The 18,836-nt window shown below is 45.0% G+C and overlaps 1 protein-coding gene across 1 annotated transcript in view; it reads right to left on the bottom strand.

Moving 5' to 3' along the window:
- Nucleotides 1-18,836, bottom strand: part of plxnb2b (plexin b2b) — a 120,430-nt gene that overhangs the window by 85,163 nt on the left and 16,431 nt on the right. Inside the window, exon 2 of the mRNA XM_080027560.1 lies at nucleotides 8,190-8,388. The gene's annotated coding sequence lies outside the window, so the exon portion shown is untranslated. The remainder of the gene's footprint in view (nucleotides 1-8,189; nucleotides 8,389-18,836) is intronic.

The raw sequence follows: 18,836 nt of genomic DNA, 5'->3' as shown, positions 1-18,836 counted from the left end.
GTGGCAATGCTCTGAGTGGGGAGCAGCAGAGGGTGAGTGCAGTGCATCAGCAATGCAGGGGGGGGGGGGGGATTGGGAGGAGGTGGTATGTCGCCTTATGTCTCCGGAGATAGTAGGAATAATGAAAAACTCGGCTGGGACTTCAAAGCAAACGGCTGGTCATTTCCTGTGGTGATGGCTGATACGGGCCTATGTGTTCAGGCAACAAGCACACACACACACACACACACACACACACACACACACACACACACACACACACACACACACACACACACACACACACACACACACACACACACACACACACACACACACACACACACACACACACACACACACACACACACACACCAGAAAAAACCTCGGCCAATGAACGGCGCTTCCTTTGATGGTATAGAGGAGTCAAGGAGAAGGAGGAACAAGTCTTAGGACATGGAATATATTTGAAAAGCCTTTTTTGTGTTGCTGGCGGAACCATCTGAACGCTTTAGCCCCGGCCCTGGGGGTCAACACTTATGCAATGTGGGTGTAATCCAGAAAGCAACTGGTTATGGTAAACATTGGAGGCATGGAGTTTTTGAATTTAAAATCCAGATACATGTAAGCCTTATTTTTATATATAAGTAAAGGCAAAAACTTTTCTTGGAAGATATTTGGCATATCATAGCAGGAAAAGCACAGGTATAAGTATCAGAGTTATGGTTATACATGGCAAAATGACATGGGTAAAGAACTTTGTGCTAAAACTATATTTTAGTTGGGTATCCATCCGAGCTTTGTATAATCTCTTACACAACAATTGTTGGGAATGACATATCAAGTATTGACTATTACTATTTACACTGTCCCCTGTTCAATTTTAGAAAATATAAATGGCTATAAAAAAATATAGCCTCCATCCCAGTTGTTAAGTGGCTTTTGATTTAAAGTGTTGTTCATATGTTCTCCCAGCAGAACCGTTTCCATGTCTGTTATCAATATGTCAGTCCTTCATGGTGCACATATGTTGTACCATCCCTCCACTGAGGTTATACTTAACGCTTTTTCACCAAGGCTGTACATTTAACACAATGTTTTTTTAAACAAAATCAATTTGGATGAGGCATACTCTCTTTAGAGGCATACTCTCTTTAGAATTCTGAAGGAGGTGTGTGTTGCTCATCTCAGGGTCAATACAGCCTCACATGTACAAACATGTACCAACAACACAATCTGAATGGTAATCTATGTGTGAGGGAGGGGGGGCTGCTAAGCCAGCACGCTAACATAAACAAGCCTCAAGTGACAATTTCTGGCCAATTCCATTTCTTATCATATCATCTGGTTCTGTTATGAAAGCCAGACTGCCCTGCAGACTATTTTTGTGATTGAATGCATGTGTGCGAGTATGCACCCAGAAGCACACGTCTCTGCGCTAGTTAAAATCACAGGGAGCACTCGAGAGACGGAGTGAATAAAAACACACATCTGGTTCCATTCAGGATGCCTGGAATTCTTCGGCTGCTTGGTTCAGGTTACTTCCCGAGCCCCCATGCTGGCTGCACAGGAGAGCAGATAAACTATGCAGCTCAACACAATGTCTGGTCTATTCAAACAAAACGCAAATGGAAGGGTGCAGGTTGACAAGGACTGTATGTTAAGTTTACAGGCGGGTTTGTTGGTGTAGAGAAGCCTCAAGTGGGAGTCTCCTCGAGTAGCTGGGTATGCTAATTCATTGCTTCTCAATCTCAATATATTGTAAACCCCTTCTTACAGTACTGGACAGGGCTCAGTCCTAAGGGAAGGGCATGCTAAAGTTTTTGCCAGGCGGAACAGCATCTTAATGTGATTCTAACCCCTTCCCATTGATACCCACTGAGGGAAGCCCCAGCAGCAGGGGGTCAGCTCTGTGGGGATCCAGACCAGAGAGACGGAGATACAAGGTCAGGAGAATAAGAACCATGAGAGCACTGGTTAACGCTGCACTCCAGCATACCTAGGCGTTAACCACATGAGGGAAACGCTGCATATATACAGAGTGAGTGAGTGAGTGAGTGAGTGAACCCACTCCAACTAAAGTAAATAATTCCTATTGTTGAAAGAGTACCTCATGTGCAGCTCTAACCACATGGTGATTTCCATTCCAAAATGACACTTCTATACACCTACACCTTTGGGATCAATTTGTTCCACACACCAATCTAGCTATAATTCACCTTTTCTTTACATTTTAGAAATCCCCCCCCCCCATCCCTCCTTTCAATTCCCCCACCCTGCCCTCTTATCTCCCAGGTTTGACAGAGTGATGTCTTCAGCCAAAATCACCTCGTCTACTCCGGCTCCTCGGGAGATGGAGTGCCAGTGATGTAGACGATTCAATCAGTGAGAAGTGAAAGAGCAGATCACAGACAATACGCCGCGGCCCCATTACCCCCGGCCCTCGGTTACCGCTAGCGATGCTTAGCTCGGGCCCCCACCTAATGGGCCATAATATCATTTTACGCCATGTTCCAGCTCTTTATGCTAGCTCTAAACATAACTCTGTCGCCAAGGCACAATAAAAACAGATATATTTCTTTATTACTCCTCGCGAAGCATATCACCAGATTCTGAGAGCCCCTGCAAAGGAAACTAATATCCACAGGAACCCGCTCTTTTCCTTGGCTCATTTGGGGCAGACGCATATAGTTGTTATTACATTGAGCTGCATTCTGCCGGCCTCACCTCCCCATGCCATTCACTCAGTGTGTAATGGATGTTTTACTATAATCAAATGAAAACAATATCTTCGCTATAAATGACCCACTGAAAAGGTCATTTTCTCTGCATTGCAATATGTTTAAATGTCCATCAAGCCTCGACCAACAAGATGCCACATTTTGTATTCAGAGTGGATGCAATTTGTGTGTTGTGTGCTTCTGCATGGGTGAAAAAGACAACTCGTCTACCCTTTACTCACCCCCACGTCCCCAAGCTGCCCTCTTCGGCTCATCCAATAATAGCACTCCACACTTTTTTGCATAAAGACGAGTGAGTCTCCGGCAGGTTCATTACATTGCATGATAGCCGGAAGACAAACTGTCACACTGCTTTTGAGGCAATTCCCTTTCCTCATGGGGCAAATGCTGTGCTTGTAAGTCTTGTGCCAGATGAGGAGAATTTCATTTCAGCGAGGGCAAATTATTGTCAGCAAGCAGGAACCATCACCTACACAACGTATACGGAGCCATTGCCCTCTATCATATATACATCATCGGGTCTGAGCAACCCATTTCCACTATGGGGATATGACAAGAGATGAGTGAACACTTGGGCATGAACATATGGGCTTTTCCCAATGTGTGTATGTGTGTAGAAAGATGGAGCAGGAAGGGAGTTGGGGAATCCAATCTCTCACACAGAGGAGCAGAGACAGGCGGACAGATACGCTGCAGGCCCAGAATAACCCCGGCAGTATCCATGAATGAAATGACAGGATTACAGGGGTATTAGAAAACCTGCTGAGATGGTTGATAATGCTGTTTATGGTTGGGCGTCACACCGCTCGCAGGGAAAAAGTCAAACTGTTTGACTAATGAAAATATGGACAAGCTCTTTACATAGTCACAAAGCAGAAAATTAATGGCCAGGGGTAACTCCTCCCTTTGGATTTACAGTAATGGTTTGGTGTTGGCTACTTGATGGGCATTAACTGAAATACTTAAAGATTTATGTTGCCGGTGTTATTGTGGCTGAACCTCTTAAAAATGGGGGTAGTGTAGACATAAGCTCTGCTATCCTGGTTAAGAGTGGAATTGTTGTTGTGTCAACAAGTCCCATAGATAATAATAATTACTGCCCTTGCTGCATCACAATCAGACTTCAACTTCGGTAGCTGACAGCTTGGTCCTAATTACCAAGAACCACCAATTACTGGCTCCATTTCATTATTTATATTGCTGAGCACACCCGAATAAAAGAGACTTCAGTGATGGAGCAGTCACATCTCCGGAGCATCCAGAGGACCTGCTGAATCATTTGCTCATAGTGTTTTACTGATAATAATATACTAGTCAGCATGAAAACTTACCATAAAAAAATTGAAAAAGTGAGCCAATGGGATGCTGCCTTTGCCTCGTCCTCTCCAGCAACAAGAAGTAATTTGGCTGCAAAGGAAGTACATTATCATCTCTTCTTTTCCCCACTTGCTCCGGCTTGTTTATCTGCCAACAGCGCTGCAGAATCTGTTCTAAAACATCAGCCCTGGAGCTTTAACTTCTGCATTTTATACTGTATCTACTTTCATATTTCATTCATTAAATCTGTGAGAACTATCCTAAAATAATTGACTTGTCTGCTGCCATGGAAAAAGATATACCTCTACAAATTATTTTAAAAAACAATTCTTTATGTGATCACACACACACACACACACACACACACACACACACACACACACACACACACACACACACACACACACACACACACACACACACACACACACACACACACACACACACACACACACACACACACACACACACACACACACACACACACACACACACACACACACACACACACACACACACACACACACACACACACACACACACACACACACTTTGGCAGATGTTTCCCATCGCCCTCTGCTGCCAAACGTCGTCCAGTGATGGCTGAGAGGAGGCGAGCTGGGGGCCCGGAGCGGGGGTGTGAAATTCTTGCTATTCTTGCTTCAGTGAATTCTGCAGAAACTTGGCAGATCATGGTGGAGATTTGTTTGTCTGTGGGTTTGATATGAAACAGTTTGAGAGGCTCGTCTGGAGTCTGTCTCTCAACGTGCCTCCCCTGAAAGTGGGCCTGGCTGTTTAGCTTATGTTCCCATAAAGACCGACGGCCACATTTCTCAGCCCTCTAGGGTGCAGATGGGCGATTAACTCAGCAGACAGGTCTTATACCATCATCGGAAAGATTACTTGTGTGACACTCGCTGCAAAAACTACGCCTCTCAGAAAATGAGAGCACATAATCCCAGAAAAAGGGGGAACCAAACAAAGTATCCATCATCTATACAGAGGTCTGCAATCTTAAAACCTTGTCGATTATACAAAGATTCTTTCTCTATTGGTGAGTCAGTCCAAATTCAATGAATCACAAAAAACTACTCGAACAGCAGCTCATGCTCACCAAGCTATGAAGCATGTAAAGCTATCACGTACCAAAAGGACAAATGGCCTCAGAAAAAGAGATTTAACTATGTACAAAAGGAATCTACAGCCCGGATCCAAAAAGGCTTAGCATTTAGATGACAGTAGCTCAGGGCAGGCCTGGTTTTCAGGGGCTGGAGAGGAGCAATATATGGCCCGCAGGCCGGATCTGTTCCAACTGTGCCCTGGCAAGAAAATGTTCTCCCAGTCAGCCTCGACAGCTTGGATATTCACAGGGGGCGATGGAAAACTGGAGGGCTGTAGTAGTTGGGGGGGAGCATAGAGGAGGAGGAGGGGTGATGAGTCAGGAACAAGGTGTATTTTATTATTTTGGTACCTCAAGGACATGGCATTTGCAGTTTTTCGATGAGCGAAAGCAAATCTAAACTGGATATGATGGTCTCCTGTCTGTGTTGGCCGGCGGTGATTAGATGTATCATCTTGCGGGTACGGAGGGCGCTCGCAGCATTCCTAACCACTCGTACAAATTCTCAAGGTGATAATTCATGCCAGCACTGCAATAGCCAGCTTGGGCGATGATTTAAAAGTCTCAAAAATAACAAACAAAGCAGGACCATGAGGTTTTCAAAGATGTTAATTTTCCCACCACTTTGACCTTACCAAAGAAATGAGCTTTAGATTACACGACACATTATCATTTGACAAACCACTTTTATATTTCCAGAGTTTTAGCAGATCAAAGGCATTAGCGGAGCGTTAGGATCATTAAATTGATTTAGTGTGACAAATTAATTATTCACTCTCATCTCTGGGGATGCACGGTTATATTCTGACTAATTGTGAATATCATATAAAGGACTTATGTTGTTAGACAGCTTCCTCCTCACTCTATTAACCTGAAACAACTTCAGAAGTGCCATAAGATGGGGCGCCCTTAGCTCAGTTGGTAGGCCGTCCCCCCCCCCCGGGCCGGGCCCAGCAGCAGTCCCGGGTTCGATTTCCGCCCGCGGTCGTTCTCTGCATGTCACTCCCCTCTCTGCCCCATTTCACCTTTGTCTCTCTGCACTATCAATAAAGCATAAAAATGCCAAAAAAAAAGAAAAAAAAGTACCATAAGACATGGTATTAACAACGGAAATGTTTCAAACAAACGTGGTGCCTCACAAACCCCTTTAAAAATGCATATGGGCTTCTTATTACGTGTCAAAATGTATCATCACTATCCATTTAATGGTCTTTTTAAACTATATACTAACTTCACTTATGTGTATCGCAGGGGAAATTAAACTATAGTCGGCGCAACTCTCACCACTGCAGAACAACAAGAAAATGGAAGACATCCGTTTGCTCTTGTGGACCCCAATTCATTCACCCCGAGACTACTTCTTTGCTCCGGGGTTGTGCCAAGGCAAAGCCACATGGGAGAAATGATTGACACCTCCTAATCTCCATGGATACCATGACATTTACACAATCTTCTGGGATATGAAACAAAATGTGAGAGCAAAAAAGGATGTACAAAACTCCACAAAAAAAAGATATGTGAATGCTGTGTTGGAAAAGTGCTGTGTTTTGGGTCACAAGTGTAGCTGTATTTCTCCAACTAAGTTATATTCCATTATCAGCACAGCCAGAACAACCACCGGAGGTAGCCTGAGCCTCCACTAAATATTAGACATATTTTGTTTATCTCTATCACTAGCGGGCACGCTGGCAGGCATTCAGTACTGGAGGAAATGTGAAGGGAAGTGGAGCACAAGAGTTATGACCTAGGCAAGCGGCCGATTATGAGAGAGCTGAGTGAGAGAAGGAGTAGTCTGTCAAGCTAAGCCCTCCACAGTTGGACGAGTGCAACGCGCGAAAAAGCACGAGAAACCACCCAAGTCCTGAGGCTTCTTGGCAGCTTTGGGTTTTCAAGTAGACAACAGAAACAGTTGAGGTGGAAGCGATGAGGTAAACCCAAATAAGACAGTATATCATGTGCAGTAACATCTTCATGGTCCTCACCTTTACTCATCTCACTGACAGAGGGAATCATGGTATTTGTACTATTTCCACTGGTAGAAGTAGGTCACTGCCGTCTATTTGTAAGCATTTTGACAGCAGTTAATTGCTGGGGATCTTCATTTGATGAGCATCAGAGCAGATTTAATTACTTGCAGCCATAAATAAACAAATGAAGAGACTTACTGGAGTGCAAATAAAGTTTTTGACACAATACAAACTTATCCTCCTAACCAAGACTTGACTTATAATTGGACTATTGTTTCCTGACACGCAAACAATTGGTCAGCGGGAGGGGTGTGTGTGTGGGAGGGGGGAGGGGGGGTATGTTCCAGGTGAGACAGTCAACTATCTGCAGGGTAGCAAAGCTATACTGCCTCACTCCGTTCCCTCTGCTCTGTACACCCTATCTGCTCAGTCCTTTTCCCTAGAGCTCGCTATCACCGCCGCTACCTCTACTTTAGTACTGACAGCCAAACAATGGGAGCTAGAACTGCCTTAACGAGTAGAAAGTTTAAGGCTGGACTAATTAGAGGAGTGTCCCCCCCCCCCCCCACCACACCATTGCCTCCTACCCCTCCTGTTAGCTCAGAACAGTGTGATGCAGCTTGGCCAGGGCTGGGACTATTGGGACCATCGTGAGAGAAATAGGGTCTGGAAGTTGTTTGTTTTTTTGGTCTGGCTGCCGGCCAACAGGGGACCGTAGTAATTGCCCGAATCCCACAGTGGCAAGTGAGGAGAAAGGGTGTGAGGGTGGAAGAAGCCAAGAGGAGTGAGGAAACGCTGGGAACAAGTGTGGGAACATAAGCCCATAGCCATAGGAAAAAAAACATATTTCAGATAGAGAATGAGGAGACGGATATAGCAGCTTAGAAAAAAAACGTTTTTGAGACAAAATATAAAAATGGACACGCAGGATATGTGATTCAGAAAGAAGAAAAAAAATCGACAGAGCCACGAGGACTCTCTGGAGCGTGAATATATTACAAGAAGACGAGAGAGGTGGACAAAGTATTGGGATGTGTAAGTGAAAATAACATGACTCTTACTCACTAGGGAGAGGCAGACAGGGGCGCAGCGAGCGTCTTGGCTGTCGGAGTGGAACAGAGCAGGGTGCAGCAGCGGCGTCCGAGGCGGCTGCACACTGGGCCCTCACTGGACACTTCAATCAAAGGCAGCCGGAGCCCCGGGCAAACTTGGCCAATTAGCCGCACACTGCCGCCGACCCTCAGCTTCATTAAGGGCCCGGGCTCTGGATAAAGGGAGAGAGGGGAGAGAAGGGAGCAGAGGGGAGCAGAGGGGAGGATTAGAGGGAGAGAGAGAGTAAACCATCAGTGCTGGGCAAGTCGAAGGATATACACACACACACATGCATTTGCACAGACACACACGCCAGAGGTGAAGCTCAAGGTTACAGATAAACACAATCAACTGATCAACTGCGAGAGCGCCCTCTACCACACATGTACACTACACACACTCCCACACCTCCCTGTGGGTTTAAGCCTGCAGCCAAAAGGCGCTGGTGAGGGGGGGATTGGAGCCATAAAGGCCAGAGGGCAGAGCTGTCCCCCACCACCCCCCCTCTCTCCCACACCGCTGCACTGACAGCAACAGGTGTGGTGGCCAGTAGACATGCAATTACCGGGCTCGAAAATCTGCTCTTTGTGACAGAGACAACAGAGGATCAGAGGCAAAATCCCAGCTAGAGGGAGGAAAGGAGAGGTGAGAGATGGCAAGGTAGAGAGGAAGATACAGACTACTGAGAGTCCCTAGAGGGGAGAAGAGAAAGAAAGAGATTTCCAGTCTGTTCTTTTCATCACAAATCGTTGGCCGGCTGAGCACAGAAAAAAATAGAATATCAAAATACAACACATATCTATGACACACCTGCTGTGTTCTCCTCACAGAAACACATCCGGATACGCTTTTGTGGTCTGGAGAGACCTCACATACATGTGTGCACAACAATGAGACAAAGGAGAGAGAGAGAGTAAACTGACAACATCCCCATTTCAGTTCTGAATGGGTGGGGCCGTCTGAGGTGCTTTGGGACAGGTTGCAATCAATGAGGCCTGACAGCGAGACTGTTTGGTGTACGCGTGTGTGTGTTCGTGCGTGTGCGTTTGTCTGCATTAGAAGTGTGCACTATCCACATGGGACCTCTGTTTGCGTCAGCCTCGTGATGAGAGCCTCGGCGGTGCACCAGGGTGTGGGGGGAAGTGGCCTCATACTCGCTCCCGCCTCCCTCTCTCATTTTCCCTGCTTTCCCTCTCCGATTACGGGTCTTCGATCAGGCTAAAGTAATGTTTGTGCGCTTTGACGCCACTGTAGCAATAACCGCTGTCAGAAACCTTGAATGCTCGGCTGGAGAGGAGATACTGGGCCCTTTATTCAAACCTAGCCAAGGATAAAAGATCAATGGCCCAATTCAAGCCATGAATTGGAGGGAAAAGTTCACAAACATAGTGGGGAGATTATGCGAGGGAGATAAATGTGTGGATGGAACGAGCGCAGAGCGAGGGGGCATCTAGCTCATCTGGGTGCTAGTGGCTTATTGATCGGTGGAGACACACAGCTCCCAGCCATTCATCACAGGCCACTCAGGCCCTTAGATAACTCCTATGATAGTGCCCTGCTGCTGAGCAGCTGCAACTGGCCACATCCATTATCCCTCAAAGTAAGCCCCCTAGCCTGGGAACGGCCGTGGTGGGGCCACTGTGTGACAGGGCTGGAGCGAGGGCTGGAATGGAAATGGAAAAGACCAGGCCTGTGGTTATGAGCCAGTGGCTGTGGTGAGTGTATAAAGGGAGTTGAAAGGAAAGTGTTTTATGAAAAATGGTGTTCTGACAGCCAGAAAAGAGATGAGAAACTGTCTGTCTGAGTAAAAATAAATACGACGACACTATTGTTTTCATTCCATCGGCCAAACAGTGTTAGCAGAGCTGTTTTATAGCAGATAGCACACAAACCATCCAAGCGACAGGCAGCACTGAAAACTGCTGAGTTGCCCCAGTATGCGTGTACATGTGTGCCTGTGTGTGTGACTGTGTGTGTAAAGAGAATTCCCAGATTGGGCAGGTGGGGATCAGCCATAATGAGCCATGCGGGGAGAGAAGAGAGGGAGGAGGGGTCAAAGCGAGGGGAGAAATAAAAAGGAAGGAGGCCAAAGAGCAAGGGAGAAAGACAGAGTGAGAGTGATGGAGATGGGCTGTGAGCCAGAGACAAGGCCCCAAAAGAGCAATTACAGGAGCACCAGAGAAGGTGTAGGCCCAGCCCCCCTTCGTGTGTAGTTTCACACAACACAAAGCTCCGCCAGATATGAACTCACAACCACACAAGCCTTAATATAACCAAAACTAACTAACAAAAGATGGAAGAAATATAATAAGAAGAACATGAGCTACAGTCAAAACAGGAAGCAAGCTAGTATGAGCCGGGAAGTATTTTTAAATTGCAGGTCATCTCGTTCCAGACTTTCACAATGCTGTACTCCCCCTCCCTCCCAACATGTTTTTACTGCAACGTTCTGTTCTAGTTGTTCCCTTGGCCCGAAACAAAAGCTAAAAGCTCCGGCACTGAGGTCAGTGTGAGCAAAAAACCTTCAAGTCAATTGTCCTCCGCGCGGTGAGTGCAAAACAACACTAAAAAGTCTGGACAGCCTCGCACCATGGTGCCTGTCACTAATACAAGGCCAAAATGGTTTCTGAAGGCAACCGTTCCTGCCCCCTATCACCCCACCTCACCCATCACCACCACCTCTTCCACCACTTAAAGGGGAACGACAGGCTGGAAAGAACAAGCAAGAATGATAGCAGAAAGAGAAAACAGATATGTGCCAACAGATAAGGGGGATGGGGAAAGTAAATTAAGAGAAAAGTTCTCGTCCACCGGTATGCACCATTGATTTCCTATTCTCTTGGAAACATTTAATGAGCTTAAATAGGAGCCTCGTTTGACACTGCCACAGTGACTCCGAGGAGCCTCCCAGTGAGAGGAAATCGTTCAGTGGCTGTGACGGCTACCAGAGGGAGGGGGGTGGGGGAGGGGGGTCGGAAGATGGAGAGAATGTGGAGGAGGAGGGATGGGGGGGGGGGTTTAATGCCAAAGCAAGAGACGTGGGGTAAGAAGACAGATGTTGGATTATGCTCTGGAAATGGTCCATGGGTATAGCATCATGTTTCGACTATAAGTTCTCAATGAGGTAGGGAAAAAAAGGATGAAGGAGATTACTGGATGAGAGGCAGACGGTGGAGGAGGCTAGCGGTGGTCTACATTCAAACTAGTTATGTAGGTGCTTTCTAACTAACAACAGGCACTCATTATAAGCTATGTCGAAAACTGATTGACAGCTACTTCTCTGCTGCCGCGTTTCACCTAACTTACCTCCTGGATAACCTCCCATTGGCATTCAGAAGATGTCTATTGCTTGGCGGCCATATTGTTTTCATACTAATATCTGAACACTCTTTGTGTAGTGTGGAACTGACAGCTGGAGTCTTTTTTAGTCTTTTTTATTGTCGTTTGTCTTTTTACTGTTTTTGTATTGTATTATGGACCGTTTTTCTCTGTGTCTGGAATAAAATTAAATCAATCAATCATACCCTCCCTTTTGCTCTCTCCCCCCCCCCCCCGTAGGCAGGAAAACTATTGTCACTTGGGAGAGCAAAGTACAGACCAGAGGTGCTTCAGTGCTCTCTGTTGTTGATGAGGGCCCCACTGGGAACCGTCGGCGGACGCTTTATAAAGCTGTCTGGCGGTGAATGGACTCAGCGTCCCGCCACATTTTGCAGGCAATCATGATAATAAGAGACATGGCGCTACACTAGCACCGCAGGGGTGTGTGTGTGTGAGAGAGTGAAGGGGGGGGGGGGGGTATGTGAGTATGTTTAGAGCTGGGGAAACAACTGATTTCATTGAATTACCTCGTATTGCAATCCACACTAATTAAAATGAGAATAGAAGAACAGAACTTCAAAGTCCAGCCAAGAGTTGAGCTGTAAATAATGAGGACAAGGATATATCAGAAGTGAGCCGAGACATACAGAGTTGCACATATCATTAATACGGGAGATCAGGGCTACAGAACAACTTTTCCACTGGTTGCACTAAGAAAGTTGGTAGGACTTGCACAGGATTTGTTCGCACCCTACAGCACACAATCTCACATTCTTTGGTGGGGATATCATCCTGTCTCATAACTATTGTGCTACAAAAAAAATGCTATCAAGTTATAAAGAACATTTTATATTAATTGATGTGGCTATTTAACTGTTATAAAGTTATTTTTTATACAAGCTATGTTGGTACACCCACGGTCGAACTGCACTTGTGTGAGTCTTTTTCCGGCATTAGAGCAGCACCAGCACGATGCTACAACCACAGAAAAGTGTATTCCATTAGCAGTAGTCCAGTACTTCAGTCAGCCAGAAAGTGTGTGGATAGGCTCAGGTTGCAGTGATATAGTTAACGTTTTTACTGAAAGGCTTTTTGGTACCAGACAAGGTCTCTGTAAACGTGGTAGCCTAAATTATCATGATGGGGATTAGTGTCGGAATTAAGAATTGTATGATGTTCAAAATGTTATGGAGAATTAGTCAATTAATTAATCTACAGAGGATTAATTCACAACAAAATCCATTGTTGCTTCATCGTTTTATGACAGAGGTTTTGCAGCATGTCTTTGTTTCTTATCCTTGATAAATGTATTGGTTATGTATTTTTAACTGTTCAGACAAACTCAAGCTGAAGATGTCAGTTCTGGTATTTGGGCACTTGCAAGGAGTATTTCATGATTGTCTCTGCAATAAATTGATTTATTAGGAAAAAAAGCATTATATATATATATTTGTGTGCAGCCCAAATATACATTTTAGTAAATATAGACCAGCCCTACAGTGAATGTCTTCGTAAATTCAAAAGAGGTAAACTGCTATACATAGTTTAGGAGGACTGTTTATGGATTCACTAGTGCTGGGTATGAAGACATGATGACCAGCAACAGATAAGGACTCTGTGTAGACACATGTTTATGTGTATGTAAACATGCTAATACATATGTGCATGTGTAATTGCTCCCGGTAAGTGGTTCAACATAAATATTTTAGGGCCCCTGCCTCTGCTTTTAACTCAGTCAAACATGTTTTCTGGTTTATAGCAGCTTTGTACATTCCACCAGTGTCTGCTCAGTATATTAGCAGGGCAGACAGGAGGTCTTTAGTTCCTGACCTTAGTTTTTTTTTCTCCGTAAACTTTGGGTAAGCTGCCAGGATAGCAACGGAGTATCTATACAAACAGATGCATAGTAAGCAGTGTAGCAGCCAGTGTGGGCATTTGGCACAAGTGGCAGCAGTGCTGAGGCCATGTTTCGCTGGGCTTTCATGTGTGGCTTGCAGCGAAAGCTGTAGTGAAGAGATTTTGTACAGAAGAGATTTTTTTTTCTGAAATTGAAACGAAGGCAGAAACAATCATGGGATCCTCCGGTGATTAATTACGGTAAAAGAAACAGCCCCACATGTGAGTGAATGCCGTTTTTCCTTTGTAGAATTCCAGCAGAAACACGTAGGTTTGCACTCCTACACTCACATACCAAGTATAGTAACTGGATGTGACTAACAGCAGCATGAGGACAACAACTTGGGGAAGGAGATGTGTTGAAGTACCCTACACTGCTCTCTCTCCAGTGCCCCACCTGTCATTTCCACAATTTTCTGTCAAAATGGTGCCCGCGAGAATCAATTTTTCACCGGAGACTATCTTTGCTCTCCGCAGGAATCCATAGGCCATCATCTATATGACACTATGAACCATTCTCTAAATAATATACACTGGCCTATATATAGCCTGTGGAGAAAAGGTCATTATTGAAACAGAAAGCTATATTTCATAATTGCACTACCACGCTTCTATCCCCTCAGTGAAATTGGCTCTCCAGAATACATTCTCTCTCACCCTTTCCCATCTCTCTTTATCTCCCTCTCTTGTCTGTTAGAGAGTGCGATTTTGACAGTCAGCCTGTCTCTCGCGGTGCAATAACCACCCTCCATTTGTATCTGAGGATGGTGCATTAACTAGACAGCGTAATCAGCCCGCTCAGGAAAGGCAGCAAGCCTCACCAACAGACTGCCTTTTACCACTCTTTGCTATAACAGCTCGCCATTAGGCCACAATTAGCACAGCTCACTCCAGGGGAAAATAACCCCTCAAAGACCTTTAGACAGCAAAGCAGATGCGAGAAACAAGGCCATGCTTTTGCCAAAGTCCATTGTTGCAGAAAACACTCAGGAGAAGTAATCTCATTTGACCACACTTGATGGTTAGGGGGATAGGACTTCAAATGGCTAGATTACAGTTTTTGTTCGATTGCTAAACCACAGAGGGCACAGCTGGAGCGGCATGTGCAAAACTCTAACGACACTATGCACAGCAGCAGTTCATTTGGACCAAACTCTTGCTCGTTTTTGATTGCTTAAACACCATATTCAAAACTCTACACGCTTATCGCATGGCTTAACCACAACCTGCACAACACTGTGGTGTTCTAGCACTTTGTTTGAATGCTAACACACTGCTGTCACAACTTTAAACCACAAATACAAAAAGAAAATGGATTTCAGGCCTGTGCATTTCAAACACTATACAGTATAGGAAAGGCTCAGAAAGCCTTTTTTGGGAAATGGAACAAGGAAGACAGGTTGTTGGAGGGAGAAAAGTGGCAATGAGAGTGTGGATGTGTGGAGGAAGACCTAGAAGACGTAGAGCTGTAATTTCTGATGAACTACATTAAGGGCTACACTGATAGACCCTGTTGTGAATCATGGTCTCTCATTGAGAGAGGCAGGGTTGAGAGTGCAAGCCAATCTGCAAAGATCTGAAGTTGCATCTGTAATACAAATTTTCCAGCAAACAAACAGTTGAGAGTTAGCCTGGAAATCCAGACCCTGATATCTTGAACGATAGAGGGTCTGGCCACGATCAATAGTAATTTCCAATTCAAGGGGCGGCTCCTACTCGTGCATTTCGAATGCCACTGCACGCACTACAACCAATCAGAGCGATGCACAAGGTGACGTATTAAGCGAACAGCTGTTAAACTGTTAAATTCAACTTTTGCCGTGGTCGGTCAGCAAAACAGAACATTCCACTTACCAGTAATGAAAGATTTGAGTGCCGTCTTCCAAATTGTAAAGGGTCGAGACCAAAGCAGTCTCAAACTCACACACCATATCCGCAGCCATCTTTGATGTTTACTATCACGGCTTCAACGTTGTATGCACGTCACTGTCGTCATCCGGTTACGTCCGCCCCAGAGCACCATACAAAGGGCTCTGGCGTGCCCATATTAGATAGAACCAATTAAAACGTGAGCCCGGATTTCTGGTCTTTTTTAAAAAGCTTCAATGGAGAGCGTCCAGACCAACAGGCGCAGCAAATTTAATTTGCCAGCACCTAGTGGCAGGTCTGGGAATGCCAGGCTAGTTGAGCGTTGCATCCCTACAGTAAATGACAAAATCACAGGAATTGATTTTTGTATTACAATTATAGAATATTTACACAGATAAATATTGAAGTTGGAAATGTTATCAATAAAATATTGAAGCAACCTTCTAATTTTAATTTGTTTGTTTGGTTACCTAAATAACTGGTAAGTTATAAAATAAACAATTTCATGTGAAATAATTTCTCTCTTTCCTCAAATAAAATATTGTGTTCTTTGTGTGAACTAACTCAAATTATTCAAACTGTAAAGATTAAAAGTTTGTAATTTGGGTGTTGGGGTTTGATGCTAGTGTTTATACTCTAGAGTGTGTTCTGAGTGACAGGGTGTGTTATCTCAATGAGGATTGGTCATAGTGTTTGCTTCACTGAGCCTATTTTGCAGGTGAAGTGAACTGTTTATCTCAGGTGACTTTTGGTAGTGCAGACTGTAGTTAGAGTTTTGCACATTGAGCTTTCCACTGTGGGTTAGCAATCGGAAAGAAAACTGTTAAAAAAACACCTACTAGTGCCATTGGTCACAATGCCAAAATCCGACTGAATACCAATGACATGTTACACTGGAAGGTTTCCGAGTAAGGACTCAAAAAGAAACGGCTTATCGCCAGACACTTCAGACAGTGCATTATTCATCTAAAAAGGCAGAAGGCAAAGAGGGGGAAAACATCCTAAAGCTCTGCCTTATCATAAGTGTATGCACTTTCCCAAACATGGAGGTGAGTTTTGTTGAAGTACCCTGTTGTGAAGGTGCACTTCAAGTGAATGTATTCATCCAGTGGAGGATGCAGGCGCACGAGCCTGCAAAAGCTATGTTTTCTACACACAAACACACTCCCACCCTCAGGGCTTTGGAACAATAACGAGAAACGTGTGTCCCTGTGGTCATTTGAGGCATTCTGGCAATGGGCAGACACAGATAAGAGTTTGGATCGGTGGAGGCTGACACCATGTGATTATCTCCTGCTGCTGGAATTGACTGTCCATCAATTCAGACAGCCAAGAGGACCAGGGCCAGCCGACTCCATTGTTGCCCAAGACAAGATTTTTTTATGATTCAATGACCTCGATAAAAAAAAAGAAAATGTGTCAAGTATTTCAAAACTGTTGTCATTCTAGCACATAGTGATTCTAATTGACAAATACTCGTGAAGATATGGAAAAGTGCTGGAGTCTCAGAGGTTCAATCAGCACATAGGTGATAAATAAAGGGAAAAACATTTGAGTGGAGAAACATAACAAATGCAGATGTGTCGACACAGGGCCCTGCGTGGTATAATTCAGCAATTAACATCTCATAATGCTCTGTGTGAAAATGCAGAATAGGCTCAGTTGATTCCGATTTTATATCAAGATAACAAGAGGAAAAAGATAAGTGACTTTGAAAGAGAGTTCATTAGTGGGACACGGATGGCAGGAGCTTAGTCACAAAGACTGCTCATCTGCAGAGTGTTTCAATGGGAACAATGACTAAAAGAACATCTTCATTTACATCTATGGGAAAGACAGTCAGTAGTAAGGTTGGAAATTGTGGCTGATTGTGCACATTTCATGACCTTGGTGATCGTGCATTAGCACATGCAAGGACAAACTGAATAGTAACTCTTCCTCAGGGGACTCAGGAAATGCATGATTACATAGAGACGTATATTGTAGTCGGGTTGCAGCAGTGCATAAACCTGTCATGACAAATTTGAAAAGAACATTTGAGAGTGGGGCGAGAGTCATAGGGACTGGGGTTGCTCTTGGTGTAGTGGTTAGAGCGCCCCCAATAGAGGCTCAGTCCTCAGAAGCAGCAGACCACCGGTTTGAATCCGGCCCGTGGACATTCTCTGCATGTCATTTCTCTCTCTACCCTATTTCATCTCTGTCTCCAAACTATATAATAAAGCATGATAAGCAAAAATAACATCGTTAAGAGTCATTGGGACTGGTCTACAGAGATGTGGAAAAAGAGTGATTTGGTCAGATGAGTCGTCCATCATATTCTTGACAAATTGGCGAGTGTGTGTGTGTGTGTTTGGTGATCACCAAGAGAACATACAGGCCTGAAAGCTTGACCCCTACATTGATGGGATCCGGTGGCATTGGTATGCTGTGGTGGCATTTTGCTCGCTTGGTTTGAGTCCCCTTGTCCCTTTAGAAGAAAAGGTCAATGAAAATCAATACGTTGTTCTGAGTGATCACCTTTATCCTATGAGGAAACGCTTCACCTATGGGAGCTTTTGGACCGACGTGTTAAGACAGCATTCTCCACCACCTTCATCAAAACACCACCAAATGAGGGAATATATTTTGGAAAAATGGTGCTGATCCCTCATTTAGAGTTCCAAGGACTTGTCAAATCAATGACAAGGCACATTGCAGCTCATGTGGCTGCATCTGGTGGCCCAACACCTTACTTACACACTTTATTGCGTTGTTCTTTTTATTTGACACCCGCCTGTATGTTCTCACACTTATCCTAACACATAGACACACACACACACACACACACACACACACACACACACACACACACACACACACACACACACACACACACACACACACACACACACACACACACACACACACACACACACACACACACACACACACACACACACACACACACACACACACACACACACACACACACACACACACACACACACACACACACACACACACACACACACACACACACAACCCGACTGTCCAGGGCTCCCTCTCAAGTCCCAGCCTGCCATCCTTGCTCTCTTGACACCTCCCCCCTCATTTTATTCTGCCTTTTCTGGACCTGAAACCAAGTCCATTCACCAGAGTGCACCACAGGAGAGATGGAGGAAAGAGGCGTTGGAAGGGGAAGGAGTGAGGAAAAAGAGAGGGGAAAAAAGAGAGAGTGTGTCATAAAGCACATTATTTCTGCTGAGTGCCATCTGGAAGTGGAAAGGTAGATAAACAATCACCTCCTTCCTAAAGCCTGAACAGACACACGGTTGGCACAATGCGTGAGCGGCCATCGCCACCGATCCTGTGCTGCACGCCAAGCATTGTCAGGGATTGGGTCTTATCAATCGTTAGCCAGATACTGAGCAGAAGCGTGAGGCAAACAAAGGGAAAGGGGAGAGGACAAAAATGGATGGGAGCTGCAGGCGACAATGAGAAACACAAATGAGATGATGGCTGGGAGCCACCCGTCCACGCGGCCCCCGGACCGACTTC

This window comes from Ammodytes marinus, assembly GCF_949987685.1.
Source record: "Ammodytes marinus genome assembly, chromosome: 5".
In the NCBI taxonomy this organism is placed as follows: domain Eukaryota; kingdom Metazoa; phylum Chordata; class Actinopteri; order Uranoscopiformes; family Ammodytidae; genus Ammodytes; species Ammodytes marinus.
The sequence above is the reverse complement of the archived record's forward strand: the minus strand, read 5'-3'. Positions and strand labels throughout refer to the sequence as shown.